This window comes from Microtus oregoni, unplaced genomic scaffold, assembly GCF_018167655.1.
Source record: "Microtus oregoni isolate MIOR12 unplaced genomic scaffold, Mior012 000013F_ref0000133, whole genome shotgun sequence".
Lineage (NCBI taxonomy): Eukaryota > Metazoa > Chordata > Mammalia > Rodentia > Cricetidae > Microtus > Microtus oregoni.
The window spans coordinates 13,875,549-13,887,545 of record NW_024543072.1 but is presented as its reverse complement, the minus strand read 5'-3'; the positions used below and the strand labels follow the sequence as shown (position 1 = coordinate 13,887,545).

General features: G+C 40.2%; 1 pseudogene; it reads right to left on the bottom strand.

The window, feature by feature from the left end:
• Nucleotides 1-8,543: 8,543 nt before the first annotated feature.
• Nucleotides 8,544-11,997, bottom strand: part of LOC121455377 — a 118,570-nt pseudogene continuing 115,116 nt past the window's right edge.

Genomic DNA, 11,997 nt, shown 5'->3' with positions numbered 1-11,997 from the left:
CTGTTGGGGTGAGCCAACTCATAAACCTAGTTCTGGGCCTGGGTGGTTGCTGAGTTGTTCAGTTCATCAGCTCTTCCCCATCTTCATTATTAGTGCTGTGGGATAATGGTCTTGCATCCTGTAAAGATTTGTCAATTGTATTGGTTTAATAAAATGCTAATTGGCCCGTAGCCAAGCAAGAATAGGCTTTCTGGTTTGCCAGCACAAATGGTGCTGACTTTTTCGGGAGATCCAGCTATGAAGTCCTTAAATGAGGTTTGTGAACAGAGTGCTACAACTTGCTTAATGGCAACATAGACCTGCTGTGAGCCTGAAATGGGGCAAATTGAATGGCTCTCAGAGGCAGCGAACATGCCTCCAACCATGTTTGACTGGATGGAGTCAACAGGCAGGACCACAGAGTTGGTCCTAGCCATGCCCACTTAATATTAAAAAGAAAGCGGTACTGGTCAGAAAAGAATTAAAGGTACACAATAAGGACAGATTCAGATCAAAAGATCTCTAAATTGGTCACAGTGTTGGATAAAGGTAGGTAGGCTTGGGAGAGAGATGAAATAGAGTATAGAGAAAAAAATAAAACAAAGTCTTTAAAGAGATAGAGTACATATAGTCATAGATTAAAAGGAGTAAAGAAAAATAAGCCATGTAAAAATGGAATATACACAGAGAGTCTGGATTACGTATGCTATTGTGTTTTCTTTGAATTTTTTGACTGTGAAGGAGCTAAGTACAGAAAGACATACAAAGGATGAGAACCTGTGGAATCCTTCCAGACTAATGTTGTTTGATAGACCAAGATCCCATGAAAGGTCACCGTGAATATCTCCAAAAATTACTTCATCCAACAAAAAGAAAGAAGCAGTTTGGAGAGAACTATGCCAACATTCCCAAATATTGTTTATAAATGTTTGTTTATATTTAAAGGGGAATATGCTGTAGAGGTGAATACTTTACATTGGTATGGATCTTGGTTTATTGATACAAATTCAAGGTCAATCTTGTTATATACATTTCTGCTCTTGATTAAGGTATTGTGTTTGTGCAGCTTATTTAAAAATATAATGTATAATTAAAATACAGGTTAATAGATAGTCATCTATAATAGTCAAGCTTGTAGTCATGTTAGTTAAGTTTTCTAGATATATAGAGAGGTATTCTTCAAACCTTTCAAAGACCTCAGAATATGGCATTTAAAATGCTTTAAGAACTTAAGACTTTCCATGACAGTGAGATGCATCTGCTCCTGGCAGCACCAATCTACTTCAAGAGGATGATGGGCAATGAAGAGGCTCCTTATGGAGTTTGTTAGCCATATGTACAAGAAACTAATCTTGTTTGGGCTGCTTGATGTTTTGCTATATGAACTGGACATGTAGAACGCTCAGAAAAATGACTGTTGAACTTGCATAAAGGTGAGAGCATCCTTTGGGGTTCCTGCTTCATGAAAGAGCAGAAAGAGTCTGCCAGACATTCTGCAGTACACCGAACAAAGTGGCTGATAAATTGCCCATACAGATGGAACTGTCTTTGAAATTTCCTGCTTCATGGAAAATTCTGCTGGATACTATGGGCCAGTAGGCTGAAGATGGATGCCCCGACATTACAGAAGAACTTTGGATGACTGTCCAGGCAGCAAGATGTCTCTGTCAATTCTAGAGTTTCAAAGTCTTCTTATAATGTACTTCCTGTTTACTTAGGTAATATTGCATCCTTCTGGAGTCTTTGATTGAGCTGAAGAATATATCATTACAGGTGTTTTTAATTATGATAAAAGATAAAGTAGATATAAATATTGTAACTCTAATTTTTGCTTGATGCCTATTTTGTTATATGTAATTTTACTAAGTTAAAGTTAAAACCTTTCTTTTTATTTAAACAAACAAAAAATGGTATGGAAAGTCCTTCTGTATATGCATTGCTTTTATTGATTAATGAATAATGAAGCTATTGTGGCCTGTGATGGGGCAGAGTAGAGCTAGGCAGGAAAACTGAACTGAGTGCTGGGAGAATGAATGCAGAGTCAGTGAGACACCATGTAGCCTCCATAGGAGACAAATTAGAACCTTGCTCATAAACTACATGCCTCGTGGTAAAATATAAAATAATAGAAATATGTTAATTTAGCTGGGTGGTGGTGGCACACGCCTTTAATTCCAGCACTCGGGAGGCAGAGGCAGGCTAATTTCTGTGAGTTCGAGGCCAGCCTGGTCTACAAGAGCTAGTTCCGGGACAGGCACCAAATCTACAGAGAAACCCTGTCTTGAAAAACCAAAAAAGAAAAAAAAATATGTTAATTTAAGATGTAAGAACTAGCCAAAAAGAAGTTAGAGCTAATAGGTCAAACAGTGATTTAATTAATACTGTTTCTATGTGGTTATTTCGAGTTTGGGTGGCTGGGAACAAGCAAGCGGCCTCTGCCTACATTGTTTCTTAATATGATTATTTACTGATTTCAAGTTCCATTTTTAAAATGTATTTAACACTGCAATTATGATATTTTCCATGAATATTGCTTTTCCTGAAATTCTTATTGTGACATTTTATATTTTCATTTTCACTCATTTTAAAGTTTTTTTCCTAATTTATGTTTTGATCTATTCTTTACTCATCTGTTAGTTGAACTCATACATCTCTATGTTTTTGAATCATGCCATTTTTTGCATTTACTTCCATCTTTGTTCCATTGTGTCCAAATAATATTTTATGATGGTTTTACCTATCTTAAATTTATTGAGACTGATTGAGACCCAACACCTAGTGTGTGCTTCAAATTATTCCATGTGTACCTGAGAACAGGTGTCATTGTTAGTGTTGGACACCGACTCTGCTAATGTCCATCGGGCCTAGTTGATCTAGTATTGTTTGAGCCTTCTACTTTCAGTCTAGATGTTCTATTCATTTTAGACAGTGAGGATCTTGATATATCTAACTATTTTTGTCCATATGTATTATTTCCTTAACTGTATGGGGAAAAGCTGCACTGAAAAGCTGCATAGACTTCACAGCTATGCAGACCTCAAACCCCAAAGGGACGTCTTTGTTGGCCTCTTGCTTGGCTTTTGTTATTGGGCATCACTCCCTGCTTCTTTACTCTTGATGTGGAAGAATCAGCCAACTGCTGAGTCTGGAGAAAAGTTCTGTTCAACATCCTCTTATTGAGTTGTCAGGATGACTCTGAGCAGAGCTGGGCACAGCAGATGCCGGAGGCTGAGCCTTGGGCACGAGGGAGTTAATCTGGAAGCTACCTTACCAATGCAGGTATGACTAGATCTCCATTTCTGCCACACAGAATTTCAATTATAGGTCAGTAATAGAGTTGGATACTGAACTGGTTGAGGTCAGAATGGTCAGTGTAACTCACAAAAAGTTGAAAGTCAAAAACCCTGAAGGGACAAGGAATGAATGGATATTGCTGTATTAGAGATAAAGAGGGCAGGTGCCAATGTGGAGATTAGCAAGTCCTACCACAGCAGAGCAATTGCCTTTGGGCGCATGCTGAGTCTGGAATGCTGCCCCCTCCTACCTTCTTAAGCCTTTGTATTGTTTGAGAATTTGAGACTTGAATACAATGCCTTCCTATCAAATCTTGTCCCCCACCCAATCACCTGCTCTTTCCCCTCCAGCTATCCCTGTAACCACCACTTTCCCTTTTGAACTTCAGGCTCTCTCTTTTCTTTTCTTTTTTAAACTCCTCCAGTTGATTTAGTCCTAATAGCCTGAGCAGGGCATAGGGCCATCTGCTAAAGCGTGGGCAAACTATTAAAGCACACACGCACTAGAACACGGCAGGTGCGTTTATTATACATGAGATCTGGGAAGCATGACCATTATGTTTGGTGATAAAAAATGAGCCTTTTACTATTGAGTGTGGGAGCAGAGAGATCTACCTCAATTAGGAAAACCAGCTCAACTACACAGGGATGTTTGGATTCAGCATCTGTGAAGAAAATGGACTCCCCCCACCCCCCACCCTTCAGTAAGCATGAACTGCTAATAGCTCCTAAACTGTGGGTGGGGCCTCTTGGGATCCTCCAACTCGTGCTGGGAATGTGCCAGGCTCAGGCCTGTGCAGTGCCGGTGCAGGCAGCTATTGCTGCTGTGAGTTCGTGTCGACCATGCCCCTGTACTGCTTGGAAAACACGTTCTGCAGTGGTCCTTTCAAACCTCTGGTTCTTAAAATCGCTCTGCCCGTCCTGTGCTGTAACACGGATGCCCCCTCTTAGTCCTGTGATCAAGCTCCGTCCCCAAGAGGATTTTCCCACCACTTTCACTGCACACAGAGCTTCTAGCAGTCATTTACTTCCTTGTGCTCTGGCAGAGGAAGATGGAAGTAGGTGCCACGCACTTAGCAAGGCTCATTTTTTGAGCTCACGCTTGATCAAGGCAGATTTGGCTCAGTCTTCAGCTCTGGAAGGAGTCTCAGAGTCTTAAGAGAGGTTACTTACTGTTTATTCTTCCCAGTTTATCAGTTCTTCCCAGGCTGTGGCATGTCTTGAATGCCAGTCAGATGGCATTAAAATTTATTATGTATTACTGTCTCTGCTCACTTTTTTTTAGGGTCTGCTCTGGGTATCGCATATTATAATACAAAGAAAGCTTTGGAGCTGCGAATCTTGAGCCTGGCTAACTCTGACAAGTACTGTCGTTAAGCAAGTTGTTAAACCTTTGTGTTTGCTCATGCGTGCGCGCGCGCGCACACACACACACACACACACACATAAATGCATGCAAGAATATGCACCCACGGATACATACACTGGCACATACACACCAGAACACGGCAGGTGCGTTTATTATACATGAGATCTGTGAAACACTAACACTGTGTCTGGTGATGAAAATGGGCCTTTTGCTATTGAGCGTGGGGGCAGAGGGATCTACCTTAATTAGGAAAACCAGCTCAACTACACAGGGACCTTTGGATTTAGGCAAGTCAGCCAATAGCTTTTACGGCATTTGTCTCTAAAAATGACCAATTTCTTTTAGCTAAATTCACCGGATAGAGTAAAATCTTTGATACTAGGTAGAAGAGCATTCTTGCTGGCAGAAGGTCACTGTTTTTTTTGTAAAGCAGATGTGAATGTTTCCTTGGCAGGATGGACATGCATCCCTGACAGACACAGCTTGTGTAGTGTCTCTGTTCATCTCTATCCTTTGCCCTCTCTGTGTTCTCTCCATCCTCATAGAAACAGTGATTGGGGGGGGGGGGTTGCTGCACCTGGATTTTGTTACCTTGGTTACAGATGTAGTCCCTGGTGGAGAAAGGAGAGAGCTGTATTTTTATAAGGGCGAATTATACTGACATTTAAATTGGAGGTAGCACAACAGAATACAGTTTTTTGAAATGGGAGAGTGTATGTCTCTTTTACAATCTAGGTGATATGGAGACTCTTGCCTCTCCCCCAATGTTCTCAATGTTTGTACGTGTGTGGCAAGAGCTGTGTGAGTAGACTCCTCTTGTAGCCTGGTTCTGAGGAACATTACAGGGAGGAGCCATTTTAAGTGAGATTCTAATGAATCAGGTCTGATGAAGAGATTCTCAGCACAAACTGAAAAAGATGACTGTAAACTGTCAGGCGTGAATAGGATGCCAAAGCCACAAAGCCTGAAGGATATTAGAGGACTTTCCAAATGGAAGAAGACAGAAATATCAGGAGAGTGGAGTTAGGCATCAGAATGAGATTGAGTAGAAAGAACATGGAGTTACAGTGGAGCAGAGCAGAACCCTGTTTCCATAGATTCCAATTTTTTACCTGCTTATGATGGTGGAATTTACTAGAAAGTTAAATCTTAACATTCTAATCCTATCTGGAAAGCAAGGGAACAATCAGGCTTCTGAAAATCAGGTTCTTCCTTATCTGTACAGAGAAAGACAAATTTAAGGATAATTTGGTTGCAATATTTTTTTATGAGCAGTAGAGTGTTTGAAGTCTAACATTTTCACGCATCAAAGCTATTGGGGGCTTTCCTTCTTCTTTGTTGGCCAATGAGTCATTCAACAACCAAGCCCCGAGTTCTCTCAGGGCTAGAGTGCTAAGATGCTTAGGGTATGTTGTTCTTCAGCCAGCCTCAGAAACCTCACCTTAACTGAGCAACCCTACTTAGAAACTTAGAAAGTCAAGTGTTCCTCCAATGAGGGAGGGAATCAGACCATGGATCATTGGTCAAGCAGAAACTCAGAGTCATGGATAGAGTCTCAAAGTGGCTATTGATCTAGTAAAGGCAGATGATCAAGAACTTGTTGGAGCCTAGTACCAATTGATGGCTCAATCAGCCAGGAGCCTGGGAGTGGATAGATGGAGCATCTGATTTGCCCATGATTAACTTACTTTTCTAGTACTGGGTCAATTAAGTAGGACTATGAACTCATATTTGCCAGTCACGTGGCAAAGAGCCTGAGTCTGCCTGGAGAGGGTATACTCATCATAGACAGAAGTGCATGAAAAAAGTGGTATGGATTTCTACCTGTTTGTTTTCTCTCTTTCCATGCAGAAGGAAGGCTAGTATGTGGTTAGGTGTGCAAATGTGTGTGCATATGTGCACATTTATGAATAGAAGGTCTTTTGGTGTAGGCACTTAGTTAGTCGGGGGCTCTGACTGTGGTCCTGAGCATTCCTCTTATTAACTCTGTGGTCTTGAATAAGTAATAGTATGTCTTTAAGACATGTTTTCCTCTCATCTGCAAATGGAAACAATTAATAATCTTTCACTGGCATTGTTGGGGGGATTATATACAGTAATTAATACAGAGCATCTGGCAGACAGACGTCTGCTGTAGAAAATGTAATTAACAAATATTTCAGCTCACCTTAATTTACACACCTTTCTCTCTCCCTATCATGGAAAGGCATGCTTTTAATGCTATTCTTATTCTCAAATGATGGAGGAGCAAATGACTCTTAAAGTGGATACATCTGCAGCGTGGCGGCTGGCGGGCAATTCCCAGTGCCTTGTAAAAGGGACTTGTTTACTCATTCCCACAAAAGAGTAAAGAGGCAGCAGGATGTTATTTGGTGACTTGCAGAAGGAAGGACAAGAAGGCCCAATCAAAGGAGCTGATAACCTAGATTTCTTCCCAGTTCACGACTGTCAACTCCTTCTACCTGGAGAGGGGATGTGGGGTCCATGTATCCTAACAGTGAGATACAGGGAAATTGTTCTCTGCATCTTTGTGCTTGACCATGATTAGAATGGCATCCTAGTTCAGAATTTTGCATATAAAATCTCCTTTCTCTCCAGACTGAAACTCTCAGTAGCTTATTACTTCCACTAGTATGCACAGAGTCTTGAAGTAAGTACATGAGCCTCGGACGTGCAACTATCTTTGGTCTAGAAGTGAGTGTGCCTTTAGTCGGTAGGCCCCATCCCTGGCCAGTGACAGCTTGGCATGAGCAAGATCCTTCACCTGGTTCATCCCTAAAGGTGGTTCACACTGTTCTTGTAAGGCCTGCACCCAGTACTTGGGTCTCACTACTCCACTCGGATAGGGATTCGTGGGCACGTGTGGCATTTCCACGTGCAGCAGCCTGGCATAGCAGCTACAGCTGTGTCTGGACCATGCTGGTCAGGGCCATTACTATTTCATGAACTCCAGAAGTTCATGTTGAGAAAAACAGGAGTGTAAAGTGAGAGGAGCAGACTGTAAGTAAGATGCAGAGGAAGATGGTGCTGAGGCAACGCGTGGAGAGACGTGCCAGAGTGCTGGGTTCTCTCTCTTTATAGCAGTTCTGTTAGTGATTGGGCATTGGCTAGTGTTAAGGTGGGCAAGGGCGGGGAGCAGTGGCTGAAACAAGGTAGACATGTTGACCACAGGTACAACTGAAGTGCCAAAATGCTTACTATAGCAGCCCTCATCCATGCCTTCTCTGTTGCCACTTCCTATCTAAGTAGTAAAAGAAAGGATTCAGACTCATTACCGATTTTCATTCCATACTCCAGACCCTTCTGAATCATGCAGTAACATGTGGCCCTGTTTCATTTTTGAGGACCTAAGATTGATTTCCATTTTCTCTGTCAATAACTATCTCTTATTAAACATAAATGTAAATTTTTGCTTTATTTCCTTTTTAAGCCTCAATACTTTACATTAATGAAACTTTTGTTGTTGTTCTTTGTTAGAACAACTAGTACTCTGCTCTGATTCAGTAGACATTCAAAGAAGTTTAAAAGTTTTTTAAAACTCGCAATAAAATTTTCACATATTATTGGGAATCATATAATGCTTTAATATGTGTACACATGGGGGCATGTGTATCTTCTCAATCCTTTAAATATATAAATATCCTTAGAATAATATAAATTTATCCTTTCTTTACAGTGAACACAGTAAAGAAATTCTTTCCCATTGTATATTGCTCAGGGTATTTGCCCCTAAATAAGTAGAGAACCATGGTGTTGAGACGAGAGAGACCTAAAAAAACAAGGCAATTGAACATAATAGGGAAAGAGCAGCCAATCATTCAACTTACTGCCATGGGCTGGAGAAAAATTAAAGACTAAAATGAAGGCAACATAAGAAGGTTGATATCAATCAGTGTTACATGCTAATCAGACTTGCCTTCATCCTGCTCTTCTTCCTCTACATCATCACCTTCATCTTCTTCACCTTCACCTCCTTTTCATCAGTATCTTCCAATTCTTCATTTTTTTTTTCATTATTATCCCAGCTTCGTCTTCTGGCTCTTCCTCATCTTCGTCTATTATCAGAAACGAAAGAATGCTATAAAGGACATGGTCAAACATTGATGACCTCTCTTAACTCATCAGCACCTGCATCAGAATGGTCAGTAAGCTAGATAAGGCAGCTTTCTTGGTCTTTACACCACCTCTTCCTCTTGGTCTCATTCTGCATTAAACGCAAAGGATTTTTCAAATCCTCTACCGATTTCCAATTGATTTCAGTGAAATTTGAAGATGGGTTGCCATTCTCATTCAGATGAAATTCTTTTCTGATAACTTTATTTTCCAAGTAACAATTTCCATCAAAATAATGATCTATTCTCTAACTGTATTTTGTGTCTGTCTCTTCAACTCTGGTCAAATACAACAGAGCCTATTTGTCCTCCTCTGCAAGCAATGCAGACACTTGTGGATGGTTGGCAATTGTTACACTGATATGCGGGATTTTGGCAATAAATTCTGTTCTAATTTCTGTTCTACTTTCAAAATTTCCTCGTTGGTTTGTTCATTAAATCCATCTATTCTATTTTGTACTTTGTTAATATGTTCAATTGCTTCTTGATGTTCTTTTTCTCATTGTGGCAGGCCAGGAGATGTCAACATGTCCTCTAGTTGGGCAACAGAGTGTCTGGGTTTCCTGGAATGAGATAGGAGTACAGACTGCTAGTTCAGGTCCATGTTACAAGGGGTTGTCTAGAAGTCAGAGGCCGGAGCTCCTACCCTCGTGCTCACCACAGGAATAAACTGGCAGGAGCTGAGGTGGCCTCAGGTGTGGGAGGTTTAAAACAGCATATATTATAGTGAAGACATTTAAAATCCTTTTTTGGAGCTTTTTGAGATATATTAATTCATTATTATCTATAGGCTCTCAGTCAGCTTTGTTGAATAAACAAACACACCAACTTTGTGCCTGTTCAGAATGTAACTATTCTTATTGCCTAGAATGCATTTTTTTGTAACTCCAGAGAGATAGACCTATGGAACTTTTTAAATTCTTTTGAGCTGAAGAAAAGTGCGAACTGAAACCCTTTCCCTTTAACTTAATGACAGGGCACCTCTTTCTCAGTTGGCCTCCAATCTAAAGAAGCCCACTGTTGAGTTGCAAAGCTTGTGAGGAGTCCTGCGTGTTGTCGTTGTGGTACTCATGCCTCATCTCTATCCTACACACTGGTCCCATACCTGTTCAAGGCACAGATTCCTGAACATAGCAGTGGTACTGATTAGGCCCTTTCAATACTCTCAAGGTATAGTTGTCTGAACTTGTGTCAGAGTTAAAGCTGTGGCAATTGGGCTTCACTCTATCACTGATAATCACTAACAATACCTAAAAATGTGGATAATAATTACTATCACAAAACTTAGTTGAGAAGCTCACCAAAATCTCTCTCTCTCTCTCTCACACACACACACACACACACACACACACACACACATTTGCACTTATACATATACACACAATCTTTAATGTGCAGGTCCTTTTGCATTACCTTTATTTTTCTTTACTTTATTTCCATATAGACAAGAATACTTTGTGAGTAAAACAGACTCTAAGTAAATTTAAGTTAAACACACTTGAGTGGAATTTAGTAGTCAAAGGACATGAAATGTCAAGGAATAGATTTGACTCAGGTACGAATATACTCAAAATACCAAAATATTATCAGGAAAATGATCAAAACACAAATCTAAGAGTTTTCTTCTGTGTTCTCTGTTGCCTGTGAGGTTTTTTACACATCCCCCAGAAGGGTTGCCTCTGGGTCTTTCTTGGGCAGGTGTTTTCCACATTTAGACAAGATGCTTATGAGAGTTAGACTTATAACTGACTAGCCCAATGTACAGGCAGCAGAAATTCTCTTCTCAAAGCTCCCCAGGGAGCCCTCCAGCTTGGTCTGGAAAATGCACGGCTGGGTTGGCAGGCTTTTCCTGACCTCTGGTACGGATCCGCCAGACCTGATAATATGCGCGCTCATGACTTCATCAGAGAAAGTCCTCAGTCTCACAAAGACGCGTGTGGTCAGAGGGAGGGAGACATTGTGAGGGAAAAATCAGAGTTCCTGAAGGAAATGGAAAACGTTGCAGATAAAAATAACAAAATCACATATTAAATAGCTCTATTCAACCTCCACCCATTTGTTTTCTGTGATATTTGGGGTCCTGGGGTTCTAGGTCTAGCACCCAAGTCTGTTTTCTGTTTTTTGCTCTTTGTTTTGTGAGGATTTACATTTTCTGTCTTCTCAGAATGGAAACTTTGTTCCTCCTCTGGGAAAACACAACACATTCAGAATGTGTAATCCTAGACTGAAGGGTGCTTCCTGCTTTTCCAGAGCTTTCCCATGGCTCTTGCCATCCATAAAGATGCCTGAATCTGGTAGTGGAAATGAATTCCCATGGTTAAGGCACTGAAACCACTCCATTGGGCAGGGCATGGGCTTTATGCATTACTAAGGAATTTTGAGAAGATTTTAATTCTACTTCTGATGTCTAACTATTTTCCCATCTAAAAATTATCAGTATGTGTTTCAATATAAAATGAGTAGATATTCATTAAAATATTTGGAAAACATAGGAAGTTAGGAGGGCAGAAATAGCGTTGGTAATCTTACACCCCCAAACAACTGCTGCTAATATATGTTTCAGAGTAAGACCATGCTTCAATTTCATTATGAATGGCTTTTAAAATTTTTTGTTTGCTTTATATAGCAGTAATCATGCTGTATACACAATTTTGTATCCCTAAGTATAAAATTATACTGATCACATAGCAGAAGCCTTCCCTGTGTTATTATATGCGGTTCCTAAATATCCATTGTGAACACCACAGTTGATTGCATCATTTCCTTTCTATTGGACATTCAGGTTATTTGCAATGTTTGAATAAAGCTGTGATGAACATTTTATAAACAAAAAAAATTCCCCACATGGGGGATTTTTTTTTTTTTTACTTAGTGTAGGTTGCATGGAAATGGAGCAACTGTGTTCATGTATGTACAGTGCCTTTGCCAATCACTTGTAAGATACAGTGCAAATTAGAAAATTATGTCCTTTTCCACCAGAAACTGTACTGCCACCTGTACTAGAAGTATCTCTTAAATGATACCTGTTCCTTACAAACGGATGCCACCTCTTGGAGCTGTAGAAAGCACAACTTGCACACCTCAAGGTGAACGATCTTTCTAAGGTTCCAATTTTTTTCCCAAGTTGTATGTTGATTTATTATTTTTAATAGTACTCTATGAGATACATCAATCACCCTATTCAGTGTGTAGAATTTTTAAAATTCTTATTTTTATTAAGGAGGTGGTACTTATTTTTAATCTA